Source organism: Pelophylax lessonae (assembly GCF_965119305.1).
Source record: "Pelophylax lessonae genome assembly, chromosome: 5".
Taxonomy (NCBI): domain Eukaryota; kingdom Metazoa; phylum Chordata; class Amphibia; order Anura; family Ranidae; genus Pelophylax; species Pelophylax lessonae.
Genome location: NC_138772.1, coordinates 233,275,330 through 233,298,527, shown reverse-complemented (window position 1 = coordinate 233,298,527; position 23,198 = coordinate 233,275,330). Strand labels below are relative to the sequence as shown.

The window sequence follows — 23,198 nt, the reverse complement described above, 5'->3', positions numbered from 1 at the left end:
CTGACAATATCCAGCTGTAGCCACTGTAAGCGTGGATCAGCAGGGAGTGCCCACATGTGTGCCCCTACCCCAGAAAAGGCTGGATGATGTACATGTACGTTTTCTAGCCTGCTCGTGCCACCTACTTGCAGCAAATGTACTGTGGACGGGCAGGAAGAAGTCAGTATAATTAAAAGGGGGAAGTTGTGCTGCATTTTTAGGGTTTTGAGTTGTCGCCGATTGTTCACACACATTGTCCTAAATCAATACTAGAACTCCATCATCCTCCCCCAGGGACATGGGCTGCATCCAGGGCCACACTGCTGCGGCCTGCTCTGACCCCCCGCCCCCTCTTGCTCTGACCCACTTGCTCTGACAAGTAAAAGGACAGCCTGGCCCTTCCATCTCACATCTTCCTTCTCTAGCCTGGGAGGGATCAGCTACAGGCCACGCTCCCAGGAAGTACATCTACACACAGGGGAGCCAGCAGCAACTACGGTAGCATGGAGGAGATCTTAGAGGAGCTCTGACAGCTAACCAGGCCAGGTGCCTCTCTTCTCCCTGACAATAAGAAGCCTGGGGGGGGGTTAGGTGAGCAGAGATGAGGGGAGCACTGAATGGGAGGCCTTTTGCTGTACTCCAAGGCATAACCCTTTGATTACTCCCATGACAAAATTATTGGAGGTTAGTTTTTGCCACTGGGGAAGGATTTTCTCCAACCTTCCTCCCACTTGGCATTTGGCATCAGTGCAATTTGAAATTTTGGCCAGGAGAGTTAAAGAGCATGTTTGCCCTTGGCCTCCCTTCTGGCCAGACCAATGCTTCTTCGGTTTCCCTCTGTCCTGTTCTCTAATTTGTCCCCTATAAGGACGAAAAAAAAAAAGCTTTCTAGGAAAGGACCTCTTTTTAACTGGGAAGGTTTTCTTCCTATCCGCTATACGCTCCAGGGCTTCAGCCAACTGAGGGCCGAAAAGAAAAAACTGTCCAAAAAAGGAATGCTACATAAGCGCAACTTAAAGGCTGTATCCCCTGGAAAGGTTTTGAGTCAAAGTGCTCTCCTGGCTGCGACTGATAGTGAAGCCGCTCTGGCTGATAATTTCATTGACTCAGCTGGGGCATCTGCAATAAAGCCTACTGCTTTAAAGAGCATGGGAAAAGATTTTAGCAACCCTTTCCTTGGGGTACCCGCCATCAGGTGCTCTTGCAACTGTTAAACCTAAATTCAAAATTTCTTGCTACACAGGTTGTAGCTAATGCCGGCCTAAGATTGGCTATAGTGGTATCCCATGACCTTTTCAGGATTATATCGCCCCTTTTGTCCGTGCAGCACAGGAAGGACACTTTATTTTCAGTCTTAGCAGCGGCTTTATCTGATCGAGAAGTTGGAGAGGGGACAGATAGAAAAAAATAAGGGAACAAAAAAGGGGAGTCTGTTTAATAAGAGGCCCCTTGTCCAACCCTTTCTAAGCTCAAGGTGCCCAAAATAAGCTGCTAAAAAGATTCCCCCAGGATCTTCAGCGCTCCCCCTGTAGATACAACCACCTCCATTAAAAATACATTAAATGTATGTAAAAATTACTGTGCCACTGTCTGCAGAAGTAGCTGCTGACACCACAATACAATATTGTTAAAGAACTAAATCCAAAACAAGTGTCACGCTATAAAACGAAAAAATTGCCAGAATACTCCAACATAAAATGCTACCATATAAATTTTATCAAAATGATATACGTCTGTGCATAGAGTAAACAAAGTGCAAAGTGCTAAACAAACCCAATATATTGCTCATAAACATCAGAAAATTATATTAGAAAAGTGCAAAGTCCTTTGGATACAAGTAAACAGTGTTCAAATCAAGGATGAAGTCCATATCCAAAAAGAGGGCAATGCGTGTTCAGAGGTAGAAGAATGTCACCACAGGTATGACCATTACCATAAAGGGAAGTCAGAAGCGCTTAGCAGAAATCATGGACTCTACTGCGGATAGCAAAGAGTCATGCAAGCAGAGGGCTAGAAGCCTTAATAGTGCATCATCACTAAGGGGTTGGCAGCATCTCTTCAAATCACTTGGATACCCAGAAAAAAAAAAAAAGTCTCCTCGTAGTGTAATATCAAAACCAGGCTTTATTAAAAAGTAGAAAAAAAAAAAAAAACTTACCGTAAAACTCTTTTCTCGGAGTCCTCCGACAGTCGCAGCCCCTCATAAAGCCTTCACGAGTGGATAATGGTGCCCTCAGCAGAAGCAAGCTAGGCAGTTTGAAATGTTAATAAAAAAAAAACTTTCTACACTTAGGCACACTTCCAGGGGGCCATCCCCCAGCCATTATCCTGAACCAGTTACCACGGTCCTTCAGTTTTGTAGCAAGCAGTACCGGAAGGCAACAACCCCAAGATCCAAAAACCAGAGGGGCGGGGGCTGCGACTGTCTAGGGACTCAGAGAAAAAAAAAAAAAAAAAAAGTGTTTTACAGTAAGTTCTTACAAAAACTCTTTTTTCTCTTACGTCCTCCGACAGTCGCAGCCCCTCATACAGCCTTCACGAGTGGGACGTCCCAAAGCAGCACAGGTGTGAGGGGTGGGAAGACGCAACCTACCGAAAAAGGAACGTATCAATCAGGCCAGAAACAACAACTGAGCCAAAAGGGCAACAAAAGCTCAAACAGGAGCTAACCCAGAATAAAAGAAAAAAAAAAAAAAAAAAAAAAAAAAAAAAAAAACACGTCTACAAAACAATCGCCATACTCAAAACCTTGCGGCCAAAGGAAGCATCCGAAGATGCCATCACTTCAATTTTGTAGAATTTTGTGAAAGCGTGCACAGACGACCAGGTCGCTGCTTAGAACACCTGAGCCACAGAAGCCTGATGGCGAAACGCCCAAGAGGCACTGACCGCTCCAGTAGAATGTGCCGTTACAGGGAAAGGAGGAACGTGACCCTTAATTGAATAGGCCTGAACAATCGTCTGTCTGATCCATTTTGAAATGGTTGCTGCGGACGCAGCTGAACCCTTCCGAGGTGCCTCGGGAAGGACAAACAGGGAATCGGACTTTCTAAAAGACTGTGGCAGACATGTAAACCCTGACCGCCCTGACCACATCCAAGGAATGCAAGGCAAATTCCTTGGGATGCTTGGGCTTCGCACAAAGCAAAAGCAACACAATATCTTCATTGAGGTGGAAAGTCGACATCACCTTGGGGAGAAAAGACCAATTGGTTCGCAGGACCACTTTATTCCTATGAACTATCAGATAAGGCGAACAGCAAGACAGAGCCGCCAACTCAGACACCCTGCGAGCAGATGTGATAGCTACTAGAAAAGGCAACTTTCTGGGACAACACAGGCAGAGGTATGTCTCCGATGTTCTCAAAGGGAGTCCATTGCAAAACGGATAACACCAAATTCAGGTCCCAGGGAGGCAAAGGAGCCTTCCTCGGGGGAGCCAGATGCCGCACCCCTTGAATAAAGGTACGAATCAGGGAATAAGTCGCCAAGGGACACTGGAACAGAATGGCTAAGGCCGACAACTGACCTTTTATCGTGGTCAGCACCAAACGCTGATCCACACCTTCCTGCAGGAAGGCCAAAATCCTCGCCACCAAAAAGGAGCGGGATAAAACCCTTGAGACTCGCACCAGGCAATATACGCCTTCCAGGTGTGATGATACATTTTTCTAGAGGTAGCTTTCTGAGCCTTCAGTAAGGTAGGAATGACAGCATTCGGGAGACCCTTGTCTCTCAAGACTTGGCTTTCAACAGCCCCATCGTCAAAGCTAGAGACTGTAAAGCAGGATGGAAGATCGGCCCTTGAGACAGAAGATCGTTTCTCAGCAGAAGCCGCCAGGGAGGCTTGACGACCATCTGCACGATGTCTGCGTACCAAGACCGACGCGGCCACTCTGGGGCTACCAGAATGACCTGCATCCGTTCCAACACCAACATGCGGAGGAACCTGGATAACAATCGGACGTAAGGCATAAATCAGCCGATACCGGTGCCAAGGCACCACTAACGCGTCTGCCAAAGGATCGTGGGTTCTGGCCACGAACCTTCCCACCTTGTTGTTGAGACAGGACGTGAACAGGTCCACATCCAGAGACCCCCACCAGGCACACAGGAGGCGAAACACCTCCGGATGCAGGGACCATTCCCCCTGGTCCAGGGTCTGGCGACTCAGATAGTTCGCCTGCCAGTTCTCTACACCTGGAATGTGAACGGCCAAAACCAACGGAACGTGCGTCTCGGCCCAAGATAGAATCTCGGCCACTTCCTTGGCCGCCTGGGCACTCTTGGGGCCCCCTTGGTGATTGATGTAAGCCACCGCTGTGGCGTTGTCCGTCTGTACCCGAAACGGGCAACCCTGAAGCCGAGTTGACCAACGGAACAGGCAAAGTTTGATTGCTCGGAGCTCCAAGACGTTTATCGGTAAGGAGGCCTCCTCCGCCGACCACGTCCCCTAGGCACAAAGCATGCCCAGAACTCCACCCCAGCCCGACAGGCTGGCATCCGTGGTGAGCACCGTCCACAGCAGAGGCCGGAAGGACTTGCCTTGTGTCAGAGTTGGGGACAGGAGCAACCACAAAAGATCCGATCTTGCGAGGTGGCTCAGAGAAATCCTCCTGTTCAATGACAGAGGGGGTTCTGTCCCACCTGGCAAGGATTTCTGCTTGCAGAGTTCTCGTGTGAAATTGAGCAAATGGGATGGCTTCGAAAGTCAAAACCATCAGACCCAGGGACCGCATACAGGCCCGTATAGAGGAGAGATAGTTGTCCCTGAAGGACCTGATCTCGTCCCACAGGGTCCGGAGTTTGTCCTCCAGGAGAAAGATTTTCGCCTGAGCGGAGTCCAGGACCATACCCAGGTATGGGAGGCGAACCAAAGATGTCAGAGCTGACTTCTGAAAGTTGATGGTCCACCCGAACTCCTGGAACGTCTGAACCGTGACCGACAGATCGCTCGACAAAGTTGCACACGAGCTCAACCTTAACAGGAGGTCGTCCAGATAACTGAGGGCCGCAATCCCCTTTAAAAAAAAAATGCAGTAAAGCCAGCACTGGAGCCAAAACCTTGGTGAATATCCTGGGAGCCGAAGCGAGACCGAAGGGCAACGCCACAAACTGGTAATGCTCCTCTGCCCCCACGAAGCGGCGCTATCTCTGATGACCCTCGTAGATAGGGATGTGCAGATACGCATTCCTTCAAGTCGATGGAGGCCAGGAAGTCCCCTGACCTGATGGATTCCATCCGGAACTTTTGTACCCTCACAAAACAGGTTCAGAGACCTCAGGTCCAGAATCGGACGCATTTGCCCTCTTTTCTGGGCACCGTGAACAGGTTGGAATAAGAGACGCAAAACCTGTCCCGTGAAGGCACTGGCATAATGACTCCTTGGAGATGATCCTGTACCGCCCCCCCCCCCCCCTTGACCCTTGAAATCTCTGAAACAATCAGGAATCAGATGGAAAGAACCTGTCTGCGGGGCGAGATCGAAACTCGATCTTTTACCCCGAACGAATCAGTTTGTGAACCCACCTGTCCTGAATTCTGGGCAACCAGGGTTCCTGAAAAACAATGCAGACGTCCCCCCACCCCTGAAACGGGTGAGGGCGTCCCTTCAGGAAGAGGTGGAATGGGCTGCCGAACTGGCCTGACCGGCCTTTGGCTTACCCGACCACGGCTTCTTGTGACCACCTGATGTCTTGAAGGATTTTCCTTTATCCTGTACCCCGAAGGCACGAAAGGACCCACAATGAGCTTTAAAAGAAGGGCCCCACCTACTGTGGGTGGATTTTCCCTTAGAGGCTTGGGGCAAAAGGGTACTCTTACCCCCCGTAAGAGGGATAGCGGTAGTTAAACTGCTTAGGCACCACCAGCAAATGTTTTATGCGACGCCATTGGTCGTTCACTATTTTGTGAAACTCCTCAGGGCAGGGGAAATCCTGACCCAACTTCTGGGCTTCTCGGAAAACCCGAAGGCAGCCCGCTTACTTGACTGAGAGGGCTCATCATCAAGATTCAAAGTCTCTTTAATGGAGCTAATAAGTGCATCCATTGCTGCGCGTTCCCACCGTGGAGGAAGACTCCTACTCCGCCCCCTCGGAAAGTGAGGACAGGGACCCTCCAGGGGTACGTTGTCCGTGGAAACCAAATCAGGCTCTCAGTCAGAAGACTGGGAGGGCATAGGCCGTTTTTGAGAAGTGCGTTCAGACATCAGCAGATCCACTATGGATGCCAAAGTCACAACAGCAGCAGATAATGAGGCCATGGAAGAGGATTCAGTGGTCCCTGAAGCACCAACCAGGTCTGTGAGGAATTTGTTATCCTGGGAGTCCATTTTTGCAATAAAAATTTTTTGGAGCGCTGGCCCTTTAAAACGACGGTTCCCGCGGACCCCCACCGCAATGCTCGTGGAGACCCTTGGAAACAGGTACAAAAAAACTTTTCAGGAAAATGCAAGAAGAAAATGGTTGAAATCACCCCACAGTGTCCCAGTGTACTTGCCACACACGCTGTTGCAGTGAGAGAAAAAGGAGGAAGTGACCTCACTCACCAGAGGCCTATGCCCGCCCAGAGCCACAAACAGGGTTCATACACATTTTTACCAATAAAATTCCATGACTTTTCCATGACTTCACGTAAATATTCATGACCTAAAGTTTCATGAAATGTCTATGTATACATGTTAAATAAGAAGAAAATCCATGTCACACCCAGAATATTTTTACTAAAATAAAATGACAATCTTTGTAGTGTACAGTACCCTCTGCAGTTCGGGTTTCGTTTCTGGATACAGCGCGACTCAAAAGGTCCCTTGTTTTACAGTAGATGGGATGGAAGCACCGCTGCCGCAGCTGGTGTCACTTCAGGCGCACGGGTGAAGAAGCCAGCGATCGGATTGGAAGCGGTCAAGCATACAGCTGCAGACTGGTGCTTTGCACCTTTAGCGTGGCTAGACAGCGCTGCCTCTCCAATGTTCGAAATGTCAAACGTTTTATGACACAGTGTACATTTAGCACGTCCCGGGTCCTGATCTTTCTCCAGCCACCTCTCATACTTTTCATCATGAAGCCATACATTTTAAAGCTGCATTTCCCTGGCATTGCTACCCTGTGAACACACTAACTTTAGCTGAAACTGTTACCCCCATAAAGTTAACTTGTAATTTAACCAATATACTGTAACTGGAGAAAGAAGATTAATGGCCGCTCCTGCTTGGGGATAAAGCTTCAGTTCAGGCAGTCATGATGGAGGTGCACCCGGACTGGTATGGATGGCACAGTCAGATGCACAAAATGCGGCGCTTACTCTTTAGGCCCAAGCCACAGTCATGATGGAGGTGCAGGTGGACTGGTATGGATGGCACAGATGCACAAATGCAGCACTTACTCTTGTCTATACTCAGGGGTCAAGTCCTGGGAAAAAAAAAAAAAAAAAGTGTGGGGCTGTGGACATGATACAGGAGATGGTCAGAGAGACTGCAGACATGATACAGGAGATGGTCAGAGAGACTGCAGACATGATACAAGAGATGGTCAGAGAGACTGCAGACATGATACAAGAGATGGTCAGAGAGACTGCAGACATGATACAAGAGATGGTCAGAGAGACTGCAGACATGATACAAGAGATGGTCAGAGAGACTGCAGACATGATACAAGAGATGGTCAGAGAGACTGCAGACATGATACAAGAGATGGTCAGAGAGACTGCAGACATGATACAAGAGATGGTCAGAGAGACTGCAGACATGATACAAGAGATGGTCAGAGAGACTGCAGACATGATACAAGAGATGGTCAGAGACTGCAAACATGATACAAGAGATGGTCAGACTGCAGACATGATACAAGAGATGGTCAGACTGCAGACATGATACAAGAGATGGTCAGAGACTGCAGACATGATACAAGAGATGGTCAGAGACTGCGGACATGATAAAAGCACTGGAGGTGCTGAATGGCACGGGGGGGGGGGGGGGGGACTGGAGAGGATTGAGAATTAAGGGGTGGGGGGGGAAGCAGGGAAAACCAGGGGGATGGAGAGCACAGGGGGGAGGGAACTGGAAATCACTGAGGGGGGAGCCAGGGAGCACAGGGGAGTGGAGAGCACTGGGGGAGCTAGAGAGCACGTGGGGAGCTGAAGAACACTGGGGGTGACTAAACAGCACTGAGGGGGGAGGGGGACTAAACAGCACTGAGGGGGGAGGGGGACTAAACAGCACTGAGGGGGGGGTAAAGAGCACTGAGGGGGGGGGGTAAAAAGCACTGAGGGGGGGGGGGTAAAAAGCACTGAGGGGGGGGGGGTAAAAAGCACTGAGGGGGGGGGGGGGTAAAGAGCACTGAGGGGGGGGGGTAAAGAGCACTGAGGGGGGGGGGTAAAGAGCACTGAGGGGGGGGGGGGTAAAGAGAACTGAGGGGGGGGGTAAAGAGAACTGAGGGGGGGGGGTAAAGAGAACTGAGGGGGGGGGTAAAGAGAACTGAGGGGGGGGGGTAAAGAGAACTGAGGGGGGGGGTAAAGAGAACTGAGGGGGGCCAGCAAAGGAAGTTGTATAGGAGGGGGATGGGGCAGCTGCATATAGATGAATTGAACTTTCCATAATCCTCCTGCAGCCGCTGAGAGGAGGACTTACAAGCATTCAGCGACAGCAGGAGGAAAATGGAAAGTTCAATTCATCTATATGCAGCTGCCCCATCCCATCCAGCACACAAAACAAGGCTGCTCAGAAACTCTCACTGACCTTCTTCCTGCCGCTGCAGCTGCCTTCTTCACACGGAGATGCGGGTAGCCCGGCGGACACCGGCCTGACACCCCCCAGTGCGGCGATGCGGGCGGCCCAGTGGACACCGGCCTGACACCCCCCAGTGCGGCGATGCGGGCGGCCCGGCTGACACCCCTCAGTGCGCGCCCCCCCCCTCCTTCCCCGCTAGTACGCCCCTGGGAGCGGGGACAGTAAGTGCACTATTTCTTGGTTTCAGGTTTAGGTGGATCAATCCGCCGCAGAGTTCTTAACCTGTCACGGTCTATTCATATTGAAGAGGCCAGTGAGCAGGCTTCAGCTGTACAGCGCGCTACGGCTGATTAATCCGCCTAAGCCCGAAACAGATAAATAGTACACTTACTGTCCCCCGCTCCCACGGAATACAGGGGGCCCGGAGACATTTTCTAAATTAAATAGTTGTACAATATTCCATGACTTTTCCAAAACTTAGTGGGGTTTACTCATTTTCCACAACTTTTCCAGGCCTGGAAAGTGTCATGTCAAAATCCCATGACTTTTCCAGGATTTTCATGACCGTACAAACCCTGCACAAAAAAAGGCTGGCTGATAGATTAAATGAGGGGAAGCACTGGCAAAATGGCCGCTGCCCTTACTAAGCGGTCGCCCTCATCCAAGATGGTGCCAGAATGAGCTAAAATGGCTGCTGCCCACACAAAGAGGCCTAAACAGCCTGCCCACACCCAAAATGGCAGCCATGTGAGCAGCGCCAAATAGGGCAAAAAATACACGCACTGGCCCCCACGGGGAACTCCCGAGAGCACCCCTGGGATGTACGAAGCCCCCACAACCCCCAGTAATGGCAGTATGCCCCGCAGAGCACCCCCCCAGCAGCGGCAGGGAGGAAGGGGGCCACACCACATGGCCAGGAAGGGGAGACCACAGAAGCCACCATGTACTGCCCACGGAACACCCCCCACAGACAATAGTCCCCATTAAGGACCCAGGGGCAGTAGCACTCACCAGTCCAGCGAAGGCGGGCACCGCTCTGATAAGGAACACCTCCCACCCTGAGCGGGGGTGCCGTCAGCCAGGAAGGATGCTAGCAACTTACGGGTGTTCCAGAGTTAAGACATCCTGGCGAAGAAGAGACTCCGCATGCTCGTCCTCATCTCAAGGGGCACTGTCGTTGCAAGGCCAGGGCGCACCAATGACCTGCGACGCTCGGTGGCAGGCTGGGACTCCATAAGGCTCTATATTATCCAGTGGAGGCCCAGTACTGCTGTCGCTTGTAGTCCTCCAGCAATTCCCTAACTAGCAATAGGGAGTGGAATAAAAAAAAAAAAAAAAAGATATTTTCAAAGAAATAACACATTTGAAAGAAAAAAAAAAAAAAAGAAAAAATAAACAGATACTAGGTCCCAGCAGAAAAACCTAGCCTACTCCTGACACGAGGCAGCATAAAACTGAAGGACAGTGGTAACTGGTTCAGGATAATGGCTGGGGGACGGCCCCCTGGAGGTGTGCCTAAGTGTAGAAAGTTTTTTATTAACATTTCAAACTGCCTTGCTTGCTCCTGCAGAGGGCGCCATTACCCACTCGTGAAGGCTGTATGAGGGGCTGCGACTGTCGGAGGACGCAAGAGAAAAAAAAAAAAAAACACCTTACACTTTCTGTGCAAATAGCAGGCAATTCAAATGTGATCATAAGTTGTCTCTAACAGGCACAATATCAAGGAGTAAACCCAATCCAACCCGATGTACGTTTTGTCCACATGGATATCATCTGGGGTATGAATATAATATAGGTAGTGAATTAGCTCCATATTATATAATTAAACATTCTCACCCAGCAAGAAGGAAGTGCGTGTGCCATGGTGTGCGGCGTGCTTTCCACTATAGGTAGTAGTAAGAGGTGGGCAATCATAGGATAAGTCAAGCCTCGCTTTCACGGTAGGCCAAATCAACACACTGTTGGATCTCGCGATATCGCGGACCAACTGCGCATGCGCGAACATATGCGATCCACGCCTCGATTTAGTTAGTGTTCGCAATAGGGTTCCTAAACTTATGCATTTCTCATATTAATCTCAAAGGTCGAAAGAGCCGGAAGCTGCAAGGAAAGCACAGCCCACCAAGTCACACATACCACACTGCTCTTTTGCATAAAAAGCAAAGGAAAATGTGAATTTATTAGATTACCCAAATGAACACAAATTTACATCCTTGAAAATCCCATTAGGTACTAAGGCTCTAGAAATTGAACCAAGCCGAATGTAGTTTAAGAGAAAAAAAATTATTTTATATAATAATAGAAAATGTAAATGACAATAGAATAAAAATAGGGATGATAAAACTAATGGGATAATATAAATTATCTAAAAACCACCATTCTTTTTTAATGAAAAAGAACATCTTTACTCCCTTTGACACGCAACGGCTCTTAGTGTAAAAGGGGGAGATTATATCAATTAAGAATGGAAATTACCCACCTTAACCACTTGCCAACCGCCGCACGCCGATCTACGTCGGCGGTCAGCCCCTCACAGGCAAAGTGACGTAGGGCTACGTCACTAGCTTGTGAGGGTCTAGGGAGCGAGCGCGCGCCGCCGGAGGCGCGCTCCCGCGTGGTCACGGACCCCCCTGCGCGTGTGACCGGCGGACCCGATGTCCACCGGCCACTCTGCGATCGGCGGGGGAGAGGGAGAAAGTCAGGCAGCTTGTGTAAACAAGCTGCCTGTCATTCTCCCCTCTGTATGAGAGCTGATCATATGGATCTACTATGTAGATCCGTTGATCACTCTGCATACAGCTGAAGCCACAGCCAATCACAGTAAGAATCACGCCCCTAGGGACACACACAGCCCCTCCCTCTCAAATAAAGTTAACCCCTTCACTACCAGTGTATTTTTACAGTAACAGTGCATATATATAGCACTGATTACTGTAGAAATGTCACTGGTAACCCCAAAAGTGTCAAAAATGTCAGTCAAGGGTCAGATCTGTCCGCCCCAATGTCGCAGTACCGCAAAAAAAAAAAAAAAAAAAAAAAAAAAAAAAAAATTCGCAGATCGCCGCCATTACGCGTTAAAAAAAAAAAAACAACAAAAATGACAAAAATCTTTCCCTTAGTCAGTAAACGCAATAACTTTTGCGCAAACCAATCGAAATACGCTTTTTGCGATTTTTTTTACCAAACATAGGTAGCATAAAACAAATTGGCCGAAAATGTTAAAAAATTTTGATTTTTACATTTTTTTTGGGGGGAATTTCATATAAAAAAAAAAGGGAAAAATATTGCTATTTTTGCAAAATTGACGCTCTTTTTTTGTTTATAGCGCGTGATAAAAAAAAAAAAAAAAAAAAAAAAAAATCGCACAGGTGATCAAATACCGCCAAAAGAAAGCTCTGTTTGTGGGAAAAAAAGGACGCCAAATTCGTTTAGGTACAGCGTCGCACGACCGCGCAATTGTCCGTTAAAGTCACGCAGTGACGAATCGCAAAATACCCCTTGGTCGTTTAGCAGCCAAATCCTCCGGGGCTTAAGTGGTTAAACATGAGCTTATGCCCTATTGATAAAGTTGTTCACGTCCGACTCGACGTTCATTCCATATGGCCAGTAGGATCTGAGCTCATAAATCCAATAGGTCTCTAAACGTGAAACACCCCTAACCGTGGGACCTTCCCTCCAAGTGGACAAATATCCATCTATACAGGCGGTCTCCGGGTTACAAACAGCCGACTTACAAACGACTCCTACTTACAAATGGAGAGAGACAACTGGAAGCGAGGAGAAATCTCTCCCTGGGAAGGAAAAGCCACTCCTGTAAGAGTTCTCATTGGAAAAAGGTGTCTCCACTGAAGCTTTATCACTAATACTTGTTTACACAACAACCAAAAATGTTTAAAATCCAGTTGTCATAGGGACAGAAAGTGAGGTGAAATCTTCTGAACAGGGGTACAGATAGGAAAACACACGTTACAGGGGTATTAACCCTTCCCTATGCTATCCAAAAAAAAAAAAAAAACGTATTCATTTGGCTGGAGCTAAACTTAAAAAAAGTTGCATTTGTTTGTTAATCGGAACAGGTACATAAGGACAAACCTACAGTCCCCATCTTGTTTGTAACCCGGGGACGGGCGCCTGTAAACAAGGAATGGAGTACCAGTAGGGTCCTTGTTAGGGTGGCGAAGAAAGTGATTAGGAACGCTGCGATTGGTTGGGCCTTTTTTTAATATTGGCTATATACTCATTAACTCATACAGAAAAAGGGCATATAGTACACCCAATATACTGCTTCTTACAAGGGCATGTAAGCAAGTAAACACTTAGTGGCACAGGTAGAAAAATATTTCACATGTTATCTACGATTTGTGGCCGTAGACTTAAATGAATCAGTCTCTCTCCTACCGCTCATGTTAGGATGACATACATTGCACTTCCCACATGGATAGTAACCTTTTAAGTTGTGAAAAAAAGGGTGGGTTTCGTTGGTGGATCTACTACATTTGGTGCAATCTTAATTCGCAGTGAGGGTGCGCCCCTTTAAGTCAGCCTAGCACATTCAGGGAAGAGAGGACCCACAATCTGATAGTTTTTAAGAACACTCCAATGTTTATGGATAAGGTTCCTAATTTGTTTATGCTGAATGGAAAATAAGGTAAAGAAGGACCACTGAAATGGACTGTCCTTGTTTGGATGGGTGCTCTCCTCCAGCAGTCTTCTTGTCAACATTGGACACCCTTACTAGATCAGTGCCAATATTTCTACTGCTGTAACCTCTCTAAAAATCTCAGTTTCAATAGTTGTGCTTGAAGAATTTATAAGAGTTTTATAAGAGTTCCATAATAAATTCTTTCTGAACCCTAGGTGGGGAATTCTCCTTAATCAGATAATGTTTCACTGCCCTCAAACCCAATTGGTGAGGTATACATGTATAGAGAGATGCCACGTCCGCAGTGGCTAATATATACCTTCACTCAAGTCCACATTCTCCAATAATTTGATAGTTTCTTTTGTGCCCTTAGCCACTTACGGACCGCTTGCTGCAGATATACGTCAGTCCTCTTTCTCATAAAAGTGGTCCCAGAGGCGGATTCACCACGGGATCACTTTTATAGGTGGCAGGAGAGGTGAACCCCCCCTCCTGTCGCTTCCTGGTCGTTTTCCCCGCTTATCTGAGCCGTCGGTAGCGGGGAAAACGATCTAGTCCGACGGAATCCTAGGTGACCGGAAGTCGAATGAGGGCAAGCTGGCCCCCACTCGACTATGGCCTTTGAGGAACGGAGCGAAGTAATACGTCGCCCCCCCCCCCCACCCCCCAACGGCCTTAAAGGGCCTTTTTGAAGCATCGCCTATGGAGATTTTTTAAGTACCAATTTTTGTTGCCATTCCACGAGCGTGTGCAATTTTGAAGCATGACATGTTGGGTATCTATTAGCTCAGTGTAACATTATCTTTCACATTATAGAAAAAAAAAAATTGGGCTAAACTTTACGGTTTCGTTTTTTTTTTTTTTTTTTTTTTTTAAATGCAGTGAAATGTATTTAAAAAAAAAAAAAATTGTGTTTAACCGGTACACGACCGGCCGCCGCCTATTTACTGTGGCAATGTGGCTCTGCTACGCAAATCGATGTAGGTCTACGTCGGTCACGAGCAGGCAAGCTAGGGGGCGTGCGCGCGCTGCCGGAGGCGCGCTCCCGCCCCCCCCTCGGCAGTGGGGAAGCTCCGATTGCCACCTGACCCCCGCGATCGTTCCCCGCTGAGAGAGAGAACGGTCAGCTGTTGTAAACACAGCTGACTGTTCTTCTCCCTGGAATGATCACAGAGCTCCTGTGATCCTTCTTTATAGGATTACAGGTCTCTATGATCATTTCATAAGCCACACCCCCCCCTCCCCCACAGTTAGACTCACTCCCCTAGGCTCACATTTAACCCCTTGATCCCCCACAATGTAAATCATTTCCCTGCCAGTGTCATTACAGTAACAGTGCATATTTTTAGCACCGATTACTGTAGTAGTGTCACTTGTCCCCACAAAAGTGTCAAAAATGTCAGTTAGGGGCCCGATCGGTCTGCCGCAATGTCCCGCTAAAAAATTGCAGATCACTGCCATTACTAGTAAAAACACACACACACACACACACACACAATAAAAATGACAAATCTTTCCTGTAGTTAGTAGACGCAATAACTTTTGCGCAAACCAATCAAATTACGCTTATTGTGATTTTTTTTACCAAAAATATATGTAGCAGAAAACAAATTGGCCTGAAATGTTAAAAAATTGATTTTTAATTTTTTTTTTTTTTGAGAAGGTTATATAGCAGAATGTGAAATATTTTTTTTTTTTTTTTTTTTTCGGAATGGTCGAAAAACCATTCGAAAAAAAAAAGAAAAAGCTCTATTTGTGGGTAAAAGAAGGACATCAATTTTAAGTACAGCGTCACAAGACCGCGCAATTAAAGTAACGTAGTGCCGAATCGCAAAATATGGCCAAATATGGCCTGGTCATTAAGGGGAAAAATCTTCCGGTCCAGAAGTGGTTAAGAGACCGCTGCGCAAATACCATGTGACAAAGAATATTGCATCGACAGCCATTTTATTCTTCAGAGTCTTTGCTAAAAAATATAATGTTTGGGGGTTAAGTCAGTTTCTAGTAAAAAAATAATAAATAATAATAAAAAAAACTGGATTTGTGTCTTACCGTAAAATCCTTTTCATTGACAGACACAGCTTCATATCTTCATTAACGGTCGGGTTATGCTGCTTGTCCTAGGAGTAGAACACTAGGTGGAAAAAGGGTTAACAAAAGTTAACAAGGCTTTGATGATGCCCATGGGCAGCCCCAGGGGTTATACTCCACTTCCAGCTCTAGGATCTCAGTTTTGTAACAAGCAGTGTCAGAAGAATACATAAAACAACTCCACAGAGGGGGGTGGGTGCTGTGTTCGTCAATGATCAGAGAAAAGGATTTTATGGTAAGACAAAAATCCAGTCTTCTCTTTCGTTCATTGATGGACACAGCTTCATATCTTCATTGACCGTTGGGATGTCCCAAAGCAGTGTCATGAGGGGTGGGCACAGCAAAATTTTAACAAAAAAAAAACGGCTAACAGAAAAATAGCCAACCAGGTACAATTAGGGCTCCCCAGCCGGGGGGAACAACACACACCCTCAAGAGGCCATAGCCTCCACAACAGCGGCCTGCAAAACTTTTCGGCCAAAAGCAGCATCTGCAGATGCCAGGATGTCTGCCTTGTAAAATTTGGTGAACGTATGCACAGACGACCAGGTAGCCGCCTTGCACAAATGAACCATCGACGCCTGGTGACGGAAGGCCAAGCAGCCACTAAGCACCCTTGTAGAATGCACCTTAACAGGGAAAGGAGGGACCTGACCCTTAATGGAGTATGCATGCACCACCTTCTGCATGATCCATCTGGAAATAGTCGCAGCAGACACAGCCTGCCTCTTACGGTCCATCCGTACGTAAAAATAAGGAATCCAATTTATGAATCGTCTCAGTCGCCGCCAAGTACACCCTAATGGCACGAACCACATCCAAGGAATGTAAGGCAATCACTTTTGGATGTCTTGGCTTAGGACACAGCGAAGGCAACACAATGTCCTCATTTAGATGGAAGTCCGAGACTATCTTTAGGAAGGAATGATTGACAGGGACAAAGAACCACCTTGTCCCTGTAAACCACCAGATAAGGCGACCGACAGAACAACACAGCTAATAAACCCTGCACACTGAAGTAATGGCCACCTTCTGTGAGTCAATAAGGGAATCTCGTCAATATTCTCAAAAGGTAATTTTTGAAGAACAGATAACAGCAAAATTAAGATCCCACGGAGGCTCCGGGGACCTCACAGGAGGGGCCACAGGAGGGGCCACATGGCGAACCCCTTGCACGAAAGTGTTAACCAGAGTTCGAGGCTAATTGGCATTGGAAAAAAAATTGCTAACACAGAAATCTGGCCCTTAAATGGTGCCCAGAGCTAAGCGCTTATCTACGCCCACTTGTATTAATTCCAGCAGACGGGATATCAAGAAGGCCCGCGGGGAGACACCCCTAGCCTCACACTAAGTAATATATGCCTTTCAAACCCGATGATAAAGCTTCCGGGAAGTACATTTTCTTGCTCTTAGAGTAGGAATCACAGAATCAGACAATCCTTCAGTACCTGGCTTTCAACTGCCAGGCCGTTAAAGCCAGAGACTGTAAAGCAGGATGAAAATCGCTCCTTGAGACAACAGATCTTCTGTGAGAGGAAGCCACCAAGGACCAAGGTAATGGTAAACACCGGCCTCACCATTGAACCTGTCACAGTAAAAAGATGGCAGACCAGGGCCTCAGCCTTCCTGTCTGCAGGGTCTTTAAAGGACAAAGCGTCCTCCGCCGGTAGCAAGGTGGCCTTATTCAGCCTGGAAACCAGCGATTCTACCACCAGCGGAGCCGTCAGTTTCTTAACGAGGGACTCCTCAAAGGGGTACCGTCGAGCAAAATGCTTAGCTATCCCAACCAATCGGGGAACTCCACTGACTGACAATCTTGTCAAAATAGGCCGGGAAATGAAACACCTTAAGCCTTCAATGATTTGCAGGAACCAAATTGTACCGGCGCAGCTGACAGTGCCAGCTGTGTCTTCCATCTTTAGAGTTTCTTGCACTGATACCATCAGTGCCTCCACAAGCGCCTTTTCTTGCGTGGAAGACGAGGAAGAGGGCTCATTCTCACCATCAGTGCCCGCCAGTTGTGTGGAGCGCTTCTTTTACTGTCTTTTCTGCATGGCCAAATCCACTTTTGATACCAGTTTAGCAGGTTTTCAGGGCATTGGGCCCGATGTGGGTCTGCCATTGTTACCTCTCGAGCACATGTGAGCTGCGACCCTGGGTGTGAGAACTGAGACATTGACAACTCCGGCATCTTTGTTTTGTGGTTTTATTGTACATAAAGGGGATAGGAGAAGGGAATGAGTGGGATACTCCTTTAGGCTTAACTAGATACAATTTGGGACTTTATCCGGAAAAATGTCTGTTAGCGCTGCCTTGACGCCAGCCAACGCTAGCCAGCGCTCACTGAACTTGACAGAAGTGCTGAATCCTGGACTCTAGGTCCAAAAGACTCAGGACTGTGAAGCATAGAACTACTGACACTGCTGCAATGCAAAGTCTCTCACCACTCTCTCCAACCTGGCACTGACTGGAGGTAGCTTGCTGTGAAATTCTGTATAGCTGCAACTCTCAACTGGTGCTCTGTACAATTCAGGACCCAAACTGCAGGGGCCCCCTTTACACTTTAAGCTCTTCAGAGTCCACTGGCTATGTACCCCCTTTATAACTTCACGGTCCTCAACCTAGGTACCCCCTAAGCTAGCTGACACTGGATCCCAGAACCTCCTCCGGAGTGGTCTCCTCTAACTCTTCAGGCAGACCCCCAGGGGCAATCCTCAGTACTCACGACCTGTGTAGGCTTTCCTGGGACTGGACCCCTTTCGCTCTCCTCTTGTTCTCGGCACACCGGACCCCCCCTCAGCTCAACTCTTCTCTCTCTCTGGATTCTCAGGCAACACCACAAGACATCCACTTCCTCAGACAGGAGGAGAGACAGCCGTTCTCTCCCTCCTGGGACTCTGCTCCCGCCAAAGACACCGTGTCACGCAATCCCCCAAACTTATACCCACTCCCAGAATCCTTTGCAGCATATTCTGCCGTCTGGGGTAGTTACAAGCCTGGATGTGTCCCCTGATTGGGTTTCCTTCACTGCCCTATCAGACCCACTAATAAAGCCAGTGGGGAGACTCCCCTCTCAGGAGACACACTTGGAAACCATGACAACCTACCTAGCAAAAGAAACACAGCCCTGCTATTAGGCAGACAAGGCCCACTATGCATTTACCTAGCACCTACCTGTAGGGTGCTACACCAGCAGGACTGCCGTCAGGGCAAATGTAGATTCGGAGGGTCTCGCAGCCTGAGAGTGGGTCCGGTGGTGACACTCGCTCAGAAGGTTCCATTGAACAACCTGGGACCACAAGATTTTGAAAAACTGTTTGCACAAAAATGTGTCCCACCACTTTAAATGTGGCATTACAGGTCCCAGCTAACGCTACAGCAGGAAGGAGGAATCGCCTACACCCCCAGAGACTCACCACACCGTACAGAGTGAGAGCCAGCAGCATCAGTCAGCCTGCTCCATGCTGTTCTGAGAGGAAGTGGAATGGCTATTTCACCACTAGAGGGCCCCGCCGCACACCGCTCCTCGTGACTACAAGAAAATGACTCAGAGTACAGTAAAATGAGCTACAATAAAATGACGGCGCCACGCGGCAGGAGCGTGGCACACCAGACCCCAGGGTCTTCTGCAGGTATGCTAGATAGCAAGGAGGGGGGGGGGCTTACCAGGGACCCCCCACTGACAAAAAAACATGCTATTTTTAGCGGGAACAGCCGCATTGCGCTCCCAGCCCCTGCCAGCCACAGCTCCCCATACACAGCCCACACTAACAGCACAGCCTTTGGGGGGGGGGGGTTAGCACGCAGGCCCTTTTTTGAAATGGGGTACCAGAGGGTCGGGTGGCAGAACACCTCCCAATCTCGGAATGGGGGGGGGGCTGCGAGCCATGGGTATGCTGCGACTCGGGTCATGACCCGGTCGTGTGCGCCCTTGCTACGGGTGGGATTCTTATGTACCTTTGGAAGGTAATACAAAACAGGTATCAAATAAACTCTCTCTTTATCAATAATCCCTCTGTCAAAACTTTTGACCAACTGGACCAAATCCTTCTTAAAGCGGGTGATGGAACTATATGAAAGAGGACTAAGTTTCCTCATCACGTAATATTCTAGTCAATTTTGTCCAATATTACAATTTCCCTCCCCTTTATCCGCCGAGCGGATGACTAAATTTTTCCTATTAAAAAGCGGTTTTAAACCTAATCTCAGCTATGAAGGTTCACATATCTTTAGTGGGCAAATTCTCTAGGTCCCTAAGAGCTAAACCTTTAAAAACATTAATGGAAGGGGCTACAGGACCAAGAGGATTAAATAATGATAGGTTAGAGAGACCTGAATGAACAAAACCTCCAGTCTCAACCCTCAATGTGGGTTTTATGGGATTAGCCATAATATGCCTCTGCATGTTCAATTTACTAATGTATTTCTGTAGGTCAATAAATGTATCAAATTTATTGAGTTTTTTTAGGAGTAACAAATTTCAATCTTTTATCTAAAATTGATTTCTCTGCCACTGAGTTCAGTCTGGCTAAGATTAGAGATACCTTGGCCTACTATGTTCTTTTTCCTCTGGACTCTTCGGTCGGTCCCCGACCCCCCCCCCCCCCCACGAGCCTCTGTTGGTTCGGGGCCCCAATTTTGCCCTGTGTCCCCCCCCCCCCCCCCCAATACTTCTATTGACTGGGATTGCTATGGTTAGAGTTGTACGGGGAACCAACATAATTATCTACATCCCTCTCAGGATAGGGGTATGTTTTTCTGCGTTTAGGTCTGAGATTAGGTTTAAAACAGCTTTGTGATAGGAAAAATTTAGTCATCCACCTGGCGGATAAAGGGGGGGGGGGGGGAAGCAGAAGAGAATTGTACTACTGGATAAAATCAACTATCTAAATTAAATGACTAGAATATTAAGTGAGGAGAAAACTAATTGTCATACAATCCCACCACCCGCTTTAGGAAGGATTTGGTCAATAAAAGGTTTTGACAGATTGGAAAAAAAAAAAAAAAAAAAAAGAAGGAAAAAAAAAAAAAAAAGAAGGAAGGAAGGAAGAAGAAAATCTGATTTGATACCTGTAGCACCCAGGATCCCGGTTATGTATTACCTTCCAAAAGGTACACAAGAATTCCACCTGTCCTTCGGGACGCCCCATAATTAGTGGGATTGACTGTCACGTCCCAAGTAGCACGGCGCATATACACACACACACATTTCTATTTACAACCTTTAAATAAGAAGGCATATTTTTCACCAAAGGACACAAAAGAAACAAAAACAAATTATTGGGGATTGAGGACTTTCGTGAAGGGTATATATTGGCCACTGCGGAGGTGGCAGCTCTCTATACATGTATAACTCACCAATTAGGTTTGAGGCCAGTGAAACATTATCCGATTAAAGGAGAATTCTCTACTAGGGTGCAGCAAGAATTTATTATGGAACTCTTAAATTTTGCTACCGAACATCATTTTTGGTTTGAAAATGAAATTTACAACAGAAGGGGGTTGCCATGAGACCCAAGTTTGCCCCAAGCCTGGCAAACCTTTTTTTGGCCAAATGGGAGGAGAATGTCATCTATACCCGAGAGAGGGCAAAATTGGTCCTCTGGGCTAAATTATATAGACGACATCCTCCTCCTATGAAATGCAGACCTTGAATCTCTAGAGAATTTTATGATTCATTTAAATGCAAATGATAGAAACATTTCCTTGACCTATGAGGCGAGCAAAGAGAAAATATATTTTCTTGATCTTGAAGTCATGGCAGTCAGTGATAGTTTGGAAATTAAAACATATTTCAAGCCTACAGACCACAATGGTTATATTCTGGTGGATAGCTGCCACCATAAGGCTTGGTTAAAATCTGTCCCCTTTAGCCAATTATTGCGGTTACAACGTAACTGTACTAACATGTCTGTTTTTGAGTGTCAAGCGCAACTATTGAAATGGACATTTATAGAGAAAGGTTACAGCAGTAGAACTATTGACACTAATATAGTAAGGGTGTCCAATGTTGACAAGAAGACTCTGCTGAAGGATAACACCCATCCAAACAAGGACACTCAATTTCAGTGGTGCTTCTTTACCTCCCTTTCCATTCAGCATAAACAAAATTAGCAACATCAATAAACATTGGAATGGTCTTAAAAAGAATCTGATTTTGGGTTCTCTCTTCCCTGAACGTGCTAGGGTGACTTATAGGGGCGCACCCTCACTGCGCAAGAAGATTGCACCACATATAGTAGATCCACCAACTAAACCTACTTTTTTTTTCCACAATTTAAAAGGTTACTATCCATGTGGGAAGTGCAATGTATGCCATCCTAACACGAGTGGTAGGAGAAAGACAGATTTGAGTCTACGACCACAATTTGTAGATATCAGATGATTATTATTATCATTATTATCCCATTAGAAGTTTCATCAACCTTATTTTTATTCTATTGTCATTTTCATCTTTATTTTCATATTTGTTTTTATTTTACATTTTTATTATTATTTATATTTATTTTTCAATTTTCATATTTATTTTTATATTTCCATTTTTTTTTTTATTAATTCCCCCCCCCCCATTATTTAATTCATTTTTTAAAATAATTCTTAAACTATGTTCGGCTTGGTTCAGTTTCCAGAGCCTTTGTACCTAATGAGATTTTCATAGATGTAAATTTGTGTTCAATTGGGCAATACATTCACATTTCCCTTTGCCTTTTATGCAAAAGAGCAGTGTGACTTGGTTAGTTGTGCTTTCCAGCGGCTTCCGGCTCATTCGAGCTTTGAGATCACAATGAGAAATGCATACGTTTAGCAACCCTATTGCGAACACTAACTAAATCGAGGCGTGGAGCGCATATGATCACGCATGCACAGTTGGTCCGCGAGATCCAACAGTGTGTCGAAGTGGCCTACCGCAAATGTTAGGCTTGATTTATCCTATGACTGCCCACATCTATTACTTTTACCTATAGCAGAAGGAACCATATTAGGCACAATAAATGGATATATACTCATACCCCAGATGATGTCCATGTGGACGAAACGTATGTCAGATTTAGTTTTTGCGCCTGTTGGAGACCACATTTGACTTGCCTGCTATTTGCACAGAAAGTGTAAGTTTTCTACTTTTTAATAAAGCTTGGTTTTGATGATATTACACTATGGAGGGGACTTTGTTTTTCTGGGTATCCAAGAGATTTGAAGAGAGGCTGCCAACCACTAATGATATTACACTATTAAGGCTTATAGTCCTCTGCTTGCATGACTCTTTGCTATCCGCAGTAGAGTTCATGATTTCTGGTAAGCGCTTCTGACTTCCCTTTATAGCGATAATCAAAATTGTGGGGGGACATTCTTCTACCTCTGAACACAGATTGCCCTCTTTTTGGATATGGACGCTATCCTTGAACGGAACAAGGTTTACTTCTATCCAAAAGGACTTTGCACTTTTCTATTAAATTACACAGGAAAATTTGGCTCTGGCCACTGCCAGCCAACCTGTGATGAGCCAGTGCTTGCCTCTCCTGGAGCGTAGGATGCCTCCATGTTGTCCCTCTGCTCGCGGTCGCTGGCGCCTTAAGTCCGTGCTGTCGCGCCTTTAGGACACCGGCTCAGCCCTCCCCTCCCCTTTGATCTCTGTGCCTGGAGGCAGGAACCACCACCTCCCGCACGCGTTTGCGACGTCCTACAGCGAGGGCGCCTAAGGCCCTCCCCACTGCAGAGGCTGCTCACCCATCACTGCCCTCTCCCTTGTCGGGCACTGGAGA

General features: G+C 47.0%; 1 protein-coding gene across 1 annotated transcript in view; it reads right to left on the bottom strand.

Moving 5' to 3' along the window:
• Positions 1 to 23,198, bottom strand: part of DAP (death associated protein) — a 51,301-nt gene that overhangs the window by 1,061 nt on the left and 27,042 nt on the right. The window lies entirely within an intron of this gene.